The sequence below is a fragment of the Bombyx mori genome, chromosome 19 (genome assembly GCF_030269925.1).
Source record: "Bombyx mori chromosome 19, ASM3026992v2".
NCBI lineage: Eukaryota > Metazoa > Arthropoda > Insecta > Lepidoptera > Bombycidae > Bombyx > Bombyx mori.
In genome coordinates this window covers 10776054-10791631 of record NC_085125.1, presented here as the reverse complement: position 1 = coordinate 10791631, position 15578 = coordinate 10776054, and the positions used below count along the sequence as shown (strand labels likewise).

At 34.8% G+C, this 15578-nt stretch overlaps 1 protein-coding gene across 6 annotated transcripts in view; it reads left to right on the top strand.

Annotated features, from left to right (window-relative positions):
* Positions 1 to 15578, top strand: part of LOC101738242 (zinc finger protein 608) — a 141120-nt gene that overhangs the window by 60643 nt on the left and 64899 nt on the right. The gene's annotated exons all lie outside the window — the stretch shown is intronic.

The following is a 15578-nucleotide window of genomic DNA, read 5'->3' as shown; positions in this document are numbered from 1 at the left end:
ACTTATAGAGAATATAGAGAAGGAGCGCAGGATGCTAATTTTTTTTTTTAATTATGCATAAAAAATAAATTAAATCAATAATTAAAACATTACACACACTGCCATGTATTTGACACAACACTTACATATAAATATACTCTTCGTTTATAGTCAATTGTCAAACTTTGTATTATTGTGTGTGGTCAAAATGAGTATAGATCAATATTGTTTGTCTTTAAGATTATTTATCTATAGTGTAGTTTTGGCGAAATCTGTGATTATATTATAGAAATATAATAGTGTTTGACAATAGAACCATAAGAATGTTTAAAAATATAATTTAAATTAACTAAAGTCGAATTTCGACTACTGCGGGGCCACTACTAAAGATTAATCTGTATCTATGCTTATGGTAGGCGTATTGTAAGCTCACACGGGAAACGCCATCTTGCGTATTTATGACACGAAGCGGCAAACGTTTTAAAAGGTTGTTTGTTTTATTGCTTAGTTACCGAAGCCCGTGTCAAAGTGGATGACAGCATTCATGTTTGTGAATGACCACTTAACAATAGGTGGGTCGTGAACTCATCTATCCATTAAAACAAAACAAGTTGTCCAATATGTAAACTGGTTATTACAAAGATTCTACGATATCATTCGGACTATACTTATACACACAGATACACAGTAACCACAGCATTAGCCCGCTGAGTTTCTCGCCGGATATTCTCAGCGGGTTGCGATTCCGATCCGGTGGTAGATTCATTTGCGAAGCAGCTGCTCTTGATAGGTCTCCTTCGGAAGCGCTCGGGCAGTTGTTACCTAATCCCAACCCTCCTGGCTGATCCCGTGCTGGCCCACCTATCCTGGTGAAACTGGAAAGGCCTCCGAGTTACCAGTAATCCTTCACTCAATAAAAAAAATTCACAATAGGTACATAGTAGTGTTATAGTAGTTTTCCTGAGTGATTAAAACTACTCATACGGAGCAGGTCCTCCGTTACCACGTAAACAGCAATAATAATAATAAACCCTTTTATTCGGACAATAGATATACAATTATGCTTTTTAAACTACTGCACTTATACTTATTATATATGTATATGTATCTTACAAAATTAAAATTGTTCACGTATTTGGTGCTTTTTTACTTTCTGTAAATCCGTTTGCCAGTTGGAAAAGGCCTCCTCTAACCTACTCTATTCTAATCTCTCTTTGGCTACTCTACTCCCATGTTATGCAACCTACCTGATATCACCGTCCCATCTTTTTTGTTGTGTGCCTCTTTTCCTCTTGCCTTCCCTTGGGTACCAATGTGTAGTATGTATTTTGCTCCATTTTTCTAGATTTGGAAAAGAAAAAAGAACGTAAACAGTAAGGTATTAAAAAAGTCGGAAGTTATACAATGACAATAATAAACGTGACATTAAACCGTAGCGGTCGTCGATCATGATAATTTTATTGCAAACGAATATATTAGCCGAAATCTATGTTAGTGCAACGTGATCTTAATTTATAAAACATTATGATAATTAATTGTATTCGATGCAAACTTATCGTGTTTATTTCGAACTTTGCTTTAACAACGTGCCAATAACGAAATGTTGATTGAGCTTTGTGACAATGAATGTGCAAGCTCCGCAGTTGTCATTAAGACAGCACTTAAATTTTATAGCTTTTAGCAAAAATTAGTTTCATCAAATGCGTGTGTGTACGTACAGGCATGTGATATAAACAGCGAAACGTGACCGAAGTTAACTAATTAGATATAAAATTTGTTCAAGAGTTATTACTTCAATTTTTAATTTGATAAAATAACAAAAATCTACGGAAGATAACCAGCGATAAAAAATTACAGTTCGTAACAAGAATTTAATTTCAATGTAACATTGTCGTGTTCATACTGCATATTATGTTAAAATATTTCCATTTGATCATAGGTATTAACTTAACTTTCGACATATAATGTTTGTGCTGCGCTAAATGGGTAACCCATGGCCATCATAAATCTAAATGGGTAGCAGTAGCTACCTATAGAGTAATGGCTTCAAAAGTAATGCCAATCACAGTTTGGCATCGAGGCGATTCACGAATTCTAGTTCTATTCCCAATCGAAATTCAGAAGCTAAAAACGTTTGTCGCCCACGAAGAAGGTGACACGTTAAATAATTTAACTTATAAAATACTTTATAAAAGAAAACTGAGAAAACGCTTTTCAGAGCCAAAATAAGACGACTCTCTCTTTCCGTAGGTGTCGCGATGTGCAACATTTATTGCCGGGTACTGTATACGCCGCCATTAAACTTCATCGGCCATTTTGAAATACCAATGATGGGACCTCGTAACTCGACAGACGTCCGAGAATTTCCGTGTTCCGATATAAAACAGAAATATCAGCATAACAATTTAATTAAAATGTTAAAATTTAACTATCGAGACGCGTATAGTGATAAATATTCAAATCGTTTCGTATTTGCATATAAAGAGTCGTTTAAATATTTTATTACATTCAAATGCTATACAATTACTGGTCGTAAAATGTTTTACATTATCAAGAGGGCTTTAGTGTCCGGTTTATGTCATTTCACGTGTTTTCTTATTCTGATATATAGGTGTGTTAAGCTAAAATTTTTTTTATATAGGAAATTCAAACTATTTGTACGACAAATTGGGTAGTTCTTTATAAATGTCACAATATTATCGTTACAATGTAAATTTGTGTTTGTTAGTCCGTTCGAGTCTGAACTTTGTACAGCTGTTGAAGTGAGGATGAAGTTTTTTAAATAAATATCTTTTTATACGTATGTACCGACGCTCAAGTCATTATGTTTAAAAAAAAAACTTTAATTCATTGAAATTCACAGCGCATTAGAGGTCAGACTTTAATAAAGCAGCGCCCTGAACTTAATAAATTCATGATGAAAATGCATGCACAAAATATATAAAAAAAATACAATTTAATATTTCGAACACAAAACTTATTTTTCTCAAGATAAACTAAAACCTACGACGCTCAGTAAGTGTTGAAATATATTCGTGAAAGAATATTAGATAAGCTTATGACATTATTTTCTTTTTATAAATGTTATTAATGTAGATTTAGTTCAGACTTTTCTTACTTAAAAATGTGTTAAAACCAGTTTTTTAACGATCAATTTATTCTAATCGTGTATTATAACTAATTAAATGAATATTAATTATTTTTTGTAGTAAAATAATTAAATGCACAGACTGAATCATAATTGAATCTTTTATTTACAGACGAGAGAAAAAAATAACTTAAAAAAAAACTCCATCGCAATGAAACAACCGGTTATATTGTATATTAAAATTTTAATTGAGGTGTAGTCGGTCGTTCGGGTTATACGGATTCGGTCACTAAAACTGCAGGTTGTTTAATGAACACTTTATACATTATTTCTCATTAAATAACTAAATCGTAACGAATTAATAACGCATTTAAAACTGATTTAATTTCAATTTATTCATTTCAAATTCAAATTTGAAATAAAATTTAAATGTTTTTTCAATAAGCTATAGTTTTCTCAATATTTTGTCATCATTTATTCTGCCTGTATGAAACGCGAACCTTTCATCACCCGCTCAATGATGATTCTCCTGACCACAAATACATAGCATTGCTCAAACCGCGGACCCCAAACACACCGAGTTAGTTCACAGGGATGTCGAGCGCAATGCTTCCCAGCCATTTTGAACGCGTTACCAAATGCTCCTCAAAAGAGGTCGCCCTACTAGTATTTCGTCACGAATTAGGCACAGTAACTCCATTCCCGCCATTAAAATCTTTGGTCAGATCATACCGTGGGCTTCGAAGGCAAATTACTCAGGCGTCATTCTTGACAGGCGGATGACATTCGGTCCCCACATTAAGTCAGTTCGCGATCGAGTCGCGTTTCGCTACTTTATCGGCTCTACCCTATGATCTGCAAGCGAAGTAAATTGTTCCTCCATAATAAGGTGACACTCTACAAAACTTGCATACGTTCCATCATGGCCTATGCAAGTCTAGTGTTCGCTCACGCGTCTCGTACACACATTAACTCTCTCCAGGTCATCCAATCTAGCCGTCGGAGCATCGTGGTATGTGAGGAATGTAGATCATCACGATGACTTAAATCTAGAACCGATACGTAAGTATCTTAGAGAAGCCACAGAACTTTACTTTGAAAAAGCAGCGTGGCACGATAGGGTTCTTATAATGGACAAAGTAAAGAAGTCGTTCCCAAAACATGTTTTGTCCACACTTTGATCCACACGTTGATCCACTCTCGGTGCTTTTAGGCTCTTCAAGCACCGGTCACCATCCTCGTCCAATTTGACCACTGCGACGAGGAGCTCGACGTGCGAATTAGCCCATAGACACAACCCACGGAGTTTCTCGCCGAATCTTCTCATCGGGTCGCGATTCCCGTCCGGTGGTAGATTATGCGAAGCACTGCTCTTGCTAGGGCTAGTGTCAGTAAATTCCCTCAGGTTATCCCCGCGAGATCACTTACCCGTCTGGGCGTAACTTGAGAGTTATTTTAATACAGTAAGCTCGGTTGTTACAAATTTTGGTCGTTTGCTTGAATATCGGTATGAAATTATTCATGAGAATTAGCTAAGTCGGCATAATACCGAAATATACTGAAACCGACATGTACTTATATCTTAATGTGTAGAGTGCGTGTAATGTATAAAACAGTTTTGCATTACCTAATTATGTCTCTAAAATAAACATACTGTTTTCTAAATTCAACCAATTTCTATAGAAAATTCATGCTTTCATGTAAATTTTCAGTGCCTTTCAAATTACATAAATTTATGAATTATGTATTTGTAATTCTATTAATAGTAAAAAAATCCATGATCCAAATCCATAAAATGTTTAAATTTTCTCAGGTACTCAAAATCATAGTGATCGTACAACCATATTTCTCTAGAGATATCAAGAGAAACAAAATTATTAAACAACTAATCCCAGAAAATATTTATGCATTTTTTTATGTGCATTTGCAATAAATAAATCGACTGTTTTAGAAACTTTTGGTCAAAATATAAAAACGATATTTTAAATTTAATGACATTATTAATTCTAGACTAGAATTCGTATAGAATTTGTAGTGGAATTCGCTTCGGCCACATATAAAATATGTGTGTGTGCGTGTAAAATATGTGGTATTCGTAAGACGATGTCATAATACGTCTGCATTTTCTTGTTTATCAGCTTCTTAAATTTAAATCTATTTTTAGTGAATGCTTCTATCGAATATCAGTAAAACTTGAGAACTTATTTAAAATAGACTCCTCTGTTTAAAATAGACAAGCTTCTTTCAGAAACGAATGAGTTATTCAAGGCGCCAGTATCTACTTCTATCTATACATTAAGGCGTGAAGCAAAAACTTTGTAACCCGTTTTACGAAAATTACGCGGTGAGTAAAAATGATCCTTCTTCAAACGAGGCTTGTGGAGAGTATTAAGCGGTAGGCAACGGCTTGGCTCTGCCCCTGGCATTGCTGAAGTCCATGGGCGACGGTAACCACTCACCATCAGGTGGGCCGTATGCTCGTCTGCCTACAAGGGCTATAAAAAAAAATGAAATTTCCCACGCTTAGATAATATAGCACGCAATATAGAGACGGAGTGCAGAATGCTATTTTTTTTTAATTATGTATAAAATTAAACGTTATATCAATTAAAAAAAACATTACACGCACTACCATGTATTCGACACAACACGCATAAATTGTTTATTCTTTGTTGGAACGAAGTTCCTTACGGCAGGCTTGGAGGGGATAGGGATTTTGCTGCGCGACCGAACTGAAAAAAATGTGATAGTAAAACCCTAAGAAAAAATCCGTGGAAAAAAGTGCGTGGAAAAAATCCGTGGAAAAAAGTGCGTGGAATAAAACCGTTAAATGAGACGTGCGCAGGCGCGACAGTCGTATACACAAGCGAGTAGTGTATAATACCTTTCTCTTTCTCCCTCTTTCTTTTCGTTCTCTCATCCCTTCTTCTCTCTCTATTTTGTAATTATTTCAATTTCTATGTAATTTTATGTTGTCAAACAAAAATAAAGAGACATATTTTGTTATTTTAATTGATAATTTGAATTACGATTTTATTTTTATTTTACGTAATTTATTATTTCCTAAATACTTTCCTGTACTTAAATAAAAACTAATCAGCAAAATTTAAGAGAAAAATCAAGAAAACCAACATAAAATTGAGCACGATTTTTTTTTTGCAAATTGTGTCGATTCTGCATTAGCCGAAGGAACTTCGTTCCTACCTGGTGTCCCACGACACCACATAATTAGTTTTTTTTATTGTCAAACTTTTGTTATTGTTTAAATTATGTGGTCAAATTGAGAATAGATTAATATTGTTTGTCTTTAATATTATTTGTTTATAGTGTAGCCTTGGCGAAATCTGTGTTTATAGAAGTATAATAGTCTTTGACAATAGAACCATAACGTTCAAAGTTATAATTTCAATTGTGGTCGAATTTCGACTACTGGGCGACCACTAGTTATTGTATAAACGTTAAAATAATGTATCTATATATATAAAGGCGGATTGCTGTTCGTTAGTCTCGCTAAAACTCGAGAACGGCTGGACCGATTTGGACAATTTTGGTCTGGAATTATCTGTGGAAGTCCAGAGAAGGTTTAAAAGGTAGATAAATACGAAAAAGTTTATTTTATACAAAAGTTTAGGTCTTTATTTATCGATTGAGGCACTACGAAGTTTGCCGGGTCAGCTAGTATAAGATAAATAATGCTCCCTCGATGTTATTAATTTGAAGTTTAAACTAAAAATAATTAAACAATCTGAAAGTGAGATAATAAAATTGAAAATTTATTTTTTCAAGTCTCAAGATGGACGGCATGGTTTATGATGTGATGCCATTTAAAACTAATTGGGACGGGAGTTCATCGGTCATGAGAAAAAAAAAAAATAATTTGCATATTTCGTTGCACTTAAAGCGAAATGTTTTCGGTATTCCATAATGATCTACAACATCAGAACTTGTTGTAATTTATGTTCGCAGTAATAAAGTCAGAAGTGAAATAAATAAAAAAAAAACCTGCGCATTAAGACAACTTTAAAATAAAATTTTCTTAAATATTTTTGTTTTAGCTTCAGTTTTGGAAATTTCAATCCCATATTATTATAAATATGGTATATAATTAAAATATTATTAAAGGAAACAATAAGGGTAACGCAATTATCTCTATTTTGTCTCGTAGCGATAAGCTGATGAACCACGGGTCGCCCGTTTGAAGCAATAAGTCATCCCTGTTTTAATTATAACTACGCAGTTAATATATTTTTATTATTTATTTAGATTTATTTAAAATCTTATTAATTACACAATATTTTTTAAACAAGATATTAAAATTACAAATTTTAAAAAATACACTATATAAAAATAGATTGCGGCTGATAGCGGTGCTTACGACACAAGCCACCAGTGGTTTGGACTCCAGAGTATTATTATTATTATTATTATTTTCTATTGCCCGTGGAGGCAGACGAGCATATGGCCCGCTTGATGATGAGTGGTTACCGTCGTCTATGGACTTCAGCAATGCCAGAGGCAGAGCCAAGCCGCTGCCTACAGTATATTGCAACCTGTACTTTGTGGTGACCAATTGGCGCAGTCGCAACGCCATATTAATGCTATTAACAATATTAATGCGCCATATTAATGAACACCGTTCTTCATATATGAGACCGTCAGCACCTAAAAGTGGCCTAACCCACAATTCTTTACATTCGCGCTTATATATTGCAATGTATTTAAAACATGATAAAAGTTTATGCAAAACCGGCCTGTCCCTAGTCTCACCCATAGAGAACACATATGGCTTTGTAAACATTATTTTTACGCGTATTGTTTTTGCCTACGAAGCAGTGTAAAAGTAAATTCCGACCTCATTATCTCCATTTTTCTTCTCCATCGCTCCCTCATTGAGGATCGTGCCTCCGTTTCAGCTTGTCGACTGCCAGCCTCCATCGGTTCCGGTCAGTAGCCTGGTTTAGTGCAGCGCTAAGTGGTCCGCTGGTTTGCTCGGAGATCTGGTCGGACCAACGTTTGGGGCACCGGCCACTAGGACGTATTATATACTAACTATGATAAGCTTAGGACGCTTTTGAGTTGACTGTCTCATATATGGGTTCCACTTCCTATCTATATCTGTCGCCGGAGTAGTAATTTGAAGGGTGAGACCGCTCTTGGAGACTTACTATTTGAGATCTCCACGTCATGCTTTCAATGTTATGTGAACACGCGCTCTATTTAACACTAGACTGGCCGTGAGAAGTACTATCTATGTAGGTACTAATGTTGTTTTTCGAATAAAAAAGCTTAGATTTGTGAAATTATTGTTCTATGAGATTGTTTAAAAATGTTTTAATAAAATTATCGTAAGTATTAAAATTATCAAATCACAATTATCTATCTAGCTTAGTTGAATCGATAAAAATTAAAACGAAGATAGTACATAAGTAGTGTGTGTTTTTTCCAAAGAGAATCATCAACATTACCTCAAAAAATGTACTGTCAGTTGTTTTTTAAGTTTGCGTTTCAAATATTACAGAGAACTTCTAGTCCAGCGATCTTAATACATAGGTAGGCAGCGGCTGGCTCTGCCCCTGGCATTGCTGAAGTCCATGGGCGACGGTAACCACTCACCATCAGGTGGGCCGTATGCTCGTCTGCCTACAAGGACAATAAAAAAAATACTTTTAACTCAGCGACGCACTTACATGCTTTTTACAAATACGCGACACCCCTACATAGTTACATTCAATAAATATATAGTTGAATTGAAGTTGGATCTAGCACATTCATTCAATTATACATAAATAATGTAATAAATGTAGTAGTAAAGATAAGAACTAGTAAACAGTTGTATGTGTATTCAGCCCATAGGGTACAAGAGTGATACAAATCTCTGGGGTCACCTTAGATAAAAATATTTTGTTTTGGAAAGTATTATTTAAATGAACATAAAAGTAATCAAATCTGAATCCTAATTAAATCTCGTTAAGGTTATTGTTGCTTTGTTTGTCAATTCAATCAGTCAAGTCAATACAAGTCAATGCTCTCGAAATTGTTTGATAATGTTCCACAAGTTCATTTATCAGATACCGTTGAAACTTCAGTGTCCGGCTCTTCAACGTACTACTGTTTTTTTTTCTTAGATGGGTGGACGAGCTCATGGCCCACCTGGCGTTAAGTGGTTACTGGAGCCCATAGACATCTACAACGTAAATGCGCCACCCACCTTGAGATAAGTTCTAAGGTAAGGTATAGTTACAACGGCTGCCCCACCCTTCAAACCGAAACGCATTACTGCTTCACGGCTGAAATAGGCGGGATGGTGATACCTACCCGTGCGGACTCACAAGATGTCCTACCACCAGTGATAATCGACATGATTAATGAAATAAGCACTTAACAATACACGCAAGCAACATACCATACAATTGGAGCCTCTGGGTCTGCGGAGGGACTTCGGTTCCCTCTGTATTTTGTACCGTATGTTCCATGGGGAGTGCTCTGAGGAATTGTTCGAGATGATACCAGCATCTCGTTTTTACCATCGCACCGCCCGCCACCGGAGTAGAGTTCATCCATACTACCTGGAGCCACTGCGGTCATCCACAGTGCGTTTCCAGAGATCTTTTTTGCCACGTACCATCCGGCTATGGAATGAGCTCCCCTCCACGGTGTTTCCCGAGCGCTATGACATGTCCTTCTTCAAACGAGGTTTATGGAGAGTATTAAGCGGTAGGCAGCGGCTTGGCTCTGCCCCTGGCATTGCTGAAGTCCATGGGCGACGGTAACCACTCACCATCAGGTGGGCCGTATGCCCGTCTGCCTACAAAGGCAATAAAAAAAAAAAAAAAAAAACAATAGTCTGTTTTCTTGTGATATTTGTATTGAATACAAACTGAATGAATTTCTAATGAATGCGAGTCTTTAATTGTCATCGAGTCATGACCCTCGTATAGAAATCCGTATCAAAACCGTGATGTTAAATTTTATAGCAGTCTTCCATGAAAAAGTCCGTTTTAGAAATTTTGCGAAAAAAGGTTTGCCATATTCGATTCATAATATAAAAAGGCCTCACTACTTCACGCTTAATATGCAAAATTTCAACATCAAACATGAAAACGCTGCTGCACACATGCAGTTAGTTACACGCAAATCGCGCTCAGATATTTTATTCACATTTCGTGTAAAAGTTATGTCGAAGTTTGAATTTACGGTTTTTTTTTTAAACTGGCCTGTCAGTTTGCTACCAAGGGCTACTTTTTTACTAAAAGTTTGAATTGATGGTCTAAGAAATATGTTACAGGCAAAATCAATGAATCATGTGCTCAACGCAAACACAGTGGAGGCTTTTGTAGTCGCAATGAACTTACACAATGAAAATTCAATCTTATTGTGAAGTGTATACAAATAATAAAAAAACGCCTAATCTAAAATCTTAATCAAATTCAAATGCGATGATTATTTCTATTTATTTAGCCCAATAGTTGAAAAGATAAACAAAGAGGGTAGATTTGCAGTATGCCTTATTGGTTTAAAAGTAAATATTGTCTCACTGTGAACTTCATTAAAAAGGTCTTCTGAAATTTTCTGTAGTATAAAAGAAATTAAATCGTATAGCCGTCAGACGAAACTTAAAATAAAAATAAAAACTTTGCTATCGACAGTAAAGTATTGCATCTGAATACTTCTGACTCGTTACTTCTCAAAGTGTGACTTACTGATACTGTATGAAAAACAATATTTTTGTACAGCTGTTTCATCATTAAAATCACATGTAATCAATATCCCAAATTTCAACAACATAAAATATCTTGACAGCACAGCCTTCTTAACCTTAATAAAATTTTCAACACAATTAGTTCTAAGTCGCCGTTTTTAGGCTAAGATTGTTTAAGCAATTCATCCCAAAGTTACACAGTCAAGAAGGTTAAAACGCCAAGAATAAGAGAAAAAAAATACACAATAATAATATGAACGAACGATATTTGCATAAAGTCGAATAGAACCGCACAGCTCCGATTTCGAGAGATCTTATTCCGACTAATTTCAATTTTAATTCTACATATAAATTTATAATATTAATTAAATTAATTAATTAAAAAATTAAACAATGATTTAAAATCAATCAAAAATTGGTCCGATAGGTTTGGTCTGGCGGTGAATCCTACCAAATGCCAGGCGTTAATTGTTGGTAGCCATCGAAATATGAGTAAGATCAGTAATTTTAAGCTGCCGCCTGTTGTTTTCAATGACATAATCATCCCCTTTAGCCGAAACGTGAAAAATCTTGGATTACACATTGACACTACACTTGGTTGGAGAGCGCAAATAACATCCATTAGTCAAAAAGTCATCAGGACCTTGCGATCACTCTATCGGCTAAAAAATATGCTACCATCAAATGTAAAGGCCATGCTTGTGCAGACTTTAATTTTCCCTATGGTAGACTACGGTGATGTGACTACTATGACCTGAATGCAGATCTCCTCAACAAACTAGACCGCCTTCTCAATAATTGCATTCGATTCGTTTTCAATCTTAGAAAATATGACCATGTGTCCGCGCATCGAACTCGTCTGAAATGGTTACCGATCCGTCAGCGTAGAGAGGAGAGAGCGCTTACTACCTTGTTTTCTCTTTTGGACTCTGCCTCTTCACCCTCTTACTTAAAATCGCATTTTAAATACTTGAACGCAAGCCATGACAAAATTCTACGTTCTTCATATAATCGTCTCTTACAATGTCCTATCCATCGCTCAGATTTTTTACATTCTTCTTTCTTTGTACAGTCCATAATATTATAGAATTCGCTTCCCAAAGAAATCAGGATGATCAGCAATCGCTTTACTTTTAAACTCAAAGTTCGCGAATACATCCGCAAAAAACTGGAAGAATCATCTTCAAACTAATTTATTTCATTTTTCAATTATTATTATATTATATATATATATATATATACTTTTAGCCATTCTTAACTATAATACTAAATTGTGTATTTTCATGTGTATATTATTGTGTGTAATTATGTGTATGTATGTATTTTACTATTTTATACATAGGTATATTGAATTGTAGTATGTGTATTCTATAATACTGAGATATTATTTTAAGGAAGATTTTTGTTTGGAGTTTGTTCTTTTTTTTTGTTTTGTTGTTGTTGTTTGTTATTCTTTTGTTAATGCACCTACCATGCATTATCTCTGCACCACCCTATGGTCGACTGGAAGAGAATGCCCATGGCATTAAGTCCGCCCGTGTACAAGTTTTGTTTTGTGCATAAAGTATAAATAAATAAATAAATAATATTCAAGTTAAGTTTCGGTTTGAAGGATGGGGCAGCCGTTGTAACTATACTTGAGACCTTAGAACTTATATCTCAACGTGGGTGGCGCATTTACGTCGTGGATGTCTATGGGCTCCAGTAACCACTTAACACCAGGTGGGCTGTGAGCTCGTCCACCCATCTAAGCAATAAAAAAAAGAAGTTTTATGAAAGAAATTTCCACCTGTTTCCATTTGACCCTGACTCTTGGAGTTTACCGTACAATAATTACCTTTTACGACTTTAGAAGCGCAATTATCACGAACTGCTGACAAAGCTAATAACCTAGTCGTTTTGGAATTACATTCAGTTATTTGAAAAGGGAACAGACAAATATAGGAATTCTATTTTTTTTCCATTTCGCTTTGGAATTCATAACAAGATTTCTTAACATAATTAAATTTACTTTTACGGTTTAATCTCGCGTTCTTGCATACTTTACGACTTTAGAAGCGCAATTATCACGAACTGCTTACAAAGCTAGTAAACCTAGTCGTTTTGGAATTACATTCAGTCTATTCTAAGGCAGTTAGACACCGGAAAAAGGCTCTCTTCCATCTGCCGGAAACGTTTATGAGCTTCTTCCGACACATCATGCGGTCTCCCAGACATGAATTAGAGAAGCTCATAATTGCGGGTCGCATAGAGGGCAAGCGCGCCGTGGGCAGAACACCAGCCAGATGGTTAGATCTAGCAAGACAAGCACTTGGTGGTAGTCTGTACCATGCAGTCCGTGCCACCCATGATTCGGCACATTGGAAGTACGTCGCATGTCGTCGCGTTCCTCAGTAGTGAGGGAACGATATAGAAGAAGATTTGAAAAGGGAACAAACAAACGAAAATATAGAAATTCTTTTTTTTTTTTTATTTGACTTTGGAATTCATAACAAGATTTCTGAACATAATTAAATCTACTTTTACGGTTTAATCTCGCGTTCTTGAATACTTTACGACTTTAGAAGCGCAATTATCACGAACTGCTGACAAAGCTAGTAACCTAGTCGTTTTGGAATTAAATTCAGTTATTTGAAAATGGAATAGACAAATATAGGAATTCTTATTTTTTTATTTCATTTGACTTTGGAATTCATAACAAAATTTCTGAACATAATAAAAGTTACTTTTACGGTTTAATCTCGCGTACTTGAATACTTTACAGTTTTCACGACCGCGAAACACGAGATTAAATTGTAAAAGCAGTATTAATTATGTCTGCAAAACGAGGTAACTGAATAAACTACTAAAATTTCTCAACTTTTGAAACGACCATCCTAATTTGGTTTTTTGTGTACGAAGTTAAAAGGTTTCTTTGTTTGTTATAATAAGTTAACTAACATCATATGGCATTAATCTTATACTTTTAAGCGAGCAATTCTTGTATATTAATATAGTATATATAATCTGAATCTCGGAAACGGCTCCAACGATTTTCATAAAATTTAGTATACAGGGGATTTCGGGGGCGATAAGTCGATCTAGCAACGATTTATTTTCAGAAAATGTTGTTTTATTCGTGTTTTCAATAATCAACTCTTCCCGACATCTACTGGCGAATGATAATACTATACTAACCGCTTTAAAGACAAAACAAGATGGCGTTATCAAAAAAAAAAAAACCAGCAAAGCTCGGTCATCATCTAGTGATTTTAAACATTCGCGACTATCTATATTAAAAAAACTATTATTATTAGCCGAAATATCGAGAACTTATTCGAATTAAAAAAATTGCTGAGGATCCGTTAAGATAATTGTGTTTAAGTATAATGATTATAATTTTTTTTTTCTAAATAAAAAAAATCCGTAAAAGAAATTCTGAGAAGAAGCTTTCCTTCATCTATGACTATTCAAACACGAGTCACGTAGTTACCATGAAATGAACTAACTGTAAGTTACATGTGGGACAATGATCGTAAATTCAAACGGAAAATTTAGATTTCTTAAATACATTTATATGTTATAAGTGTCTATAAAGGGAATATTTTCCCCTTCTAATGCTCGTAATGAATTGCAGTGTATTCTGGAGCCTATTATGAGCCGAAGGATCAAGTCACCATCCTGGCTGCTCCTACCGCAAAGCTCACATGCATTTCGGTTTTAATTGACGGAAAGAAAGAAAGAAAGAAAGAAACAAAGAAATCATTTATTCGCTAAGCATAGTGAAAATGAGTTATTACATAAATTAAAAGCAGCTTGTATGCTTTGTTTATCTTGTATTATCTTTGTCATTATTTGACATGAGAATTTTAGTGCAGTGCAATGTATTATCTTCTAATATATAAAATTCTCGTGTCACAATGTTCGTTCCCATACTCGTCCGAAACCGCCTGACCGATTCTCATGAAATTTTTTATGCATATTCAGTAAGCCTGAGAATCGGCTACTATCTATTTTTCATACCCCTAAATGATTAGGGTTGTCCACCCCTAACATATTTTTTTTTATTTGGCATTTTTTTTGTTATAATGAGGTATTATGTGGTTGAATGAGGTTTTGTTATTTTTATTATATATTCGCTCATCATTCACAGCACTGCATACCTCTTTCACTCATTTACCACATCCTTACACACTTACAATAAGTTATTTATTTTTTCTACACTAGAAATTCCCTAGAAATCTTATATATGGCAAAACAATGTTTGCCGGGTCAGCTAGTGATATTATATAATTTACCATTCTTTCATCCATAATTCAACTAATAATTAAAAAATCTGTTTATTTTCAATGTCATCCCCCCTAAGAAAATCATTTATGTGATAATACATTTCACTAATAAAATTATTTTTTAGTTTTTTCTTAAAATGAAAATCGTCTAGGTCTCTCGGACCTCCCATAGTGCGGCATTCAGGTTATCATGAATGTACATGAGCTCCGTTAGCTACTCACTTGATGCACTACGTGATCGTTTATCGATTTAGATAAGAAACCAAAAAAATTAAAGCCAAAGTAAACCGACTAAGTTTATTATGAGTCATTATTAAATGAAACCTTCAAAGCGGCGATCTTTGCCTGAAATTAAAGTAAGCAGAACTTACAAAAAACGGTGCGTGTATAGTTAATTTAATTAACATTAGACCTTTTTAAACCTTTGTGGAATTAAAACGTTTCAATACCGTTATTAAACTATAAGTCAATTTTTTTTCTCTTTTGCAAGTCAATAAAACAGCTATCGGCATTGTATAATAAAATCGATAACTTTTTAATTATC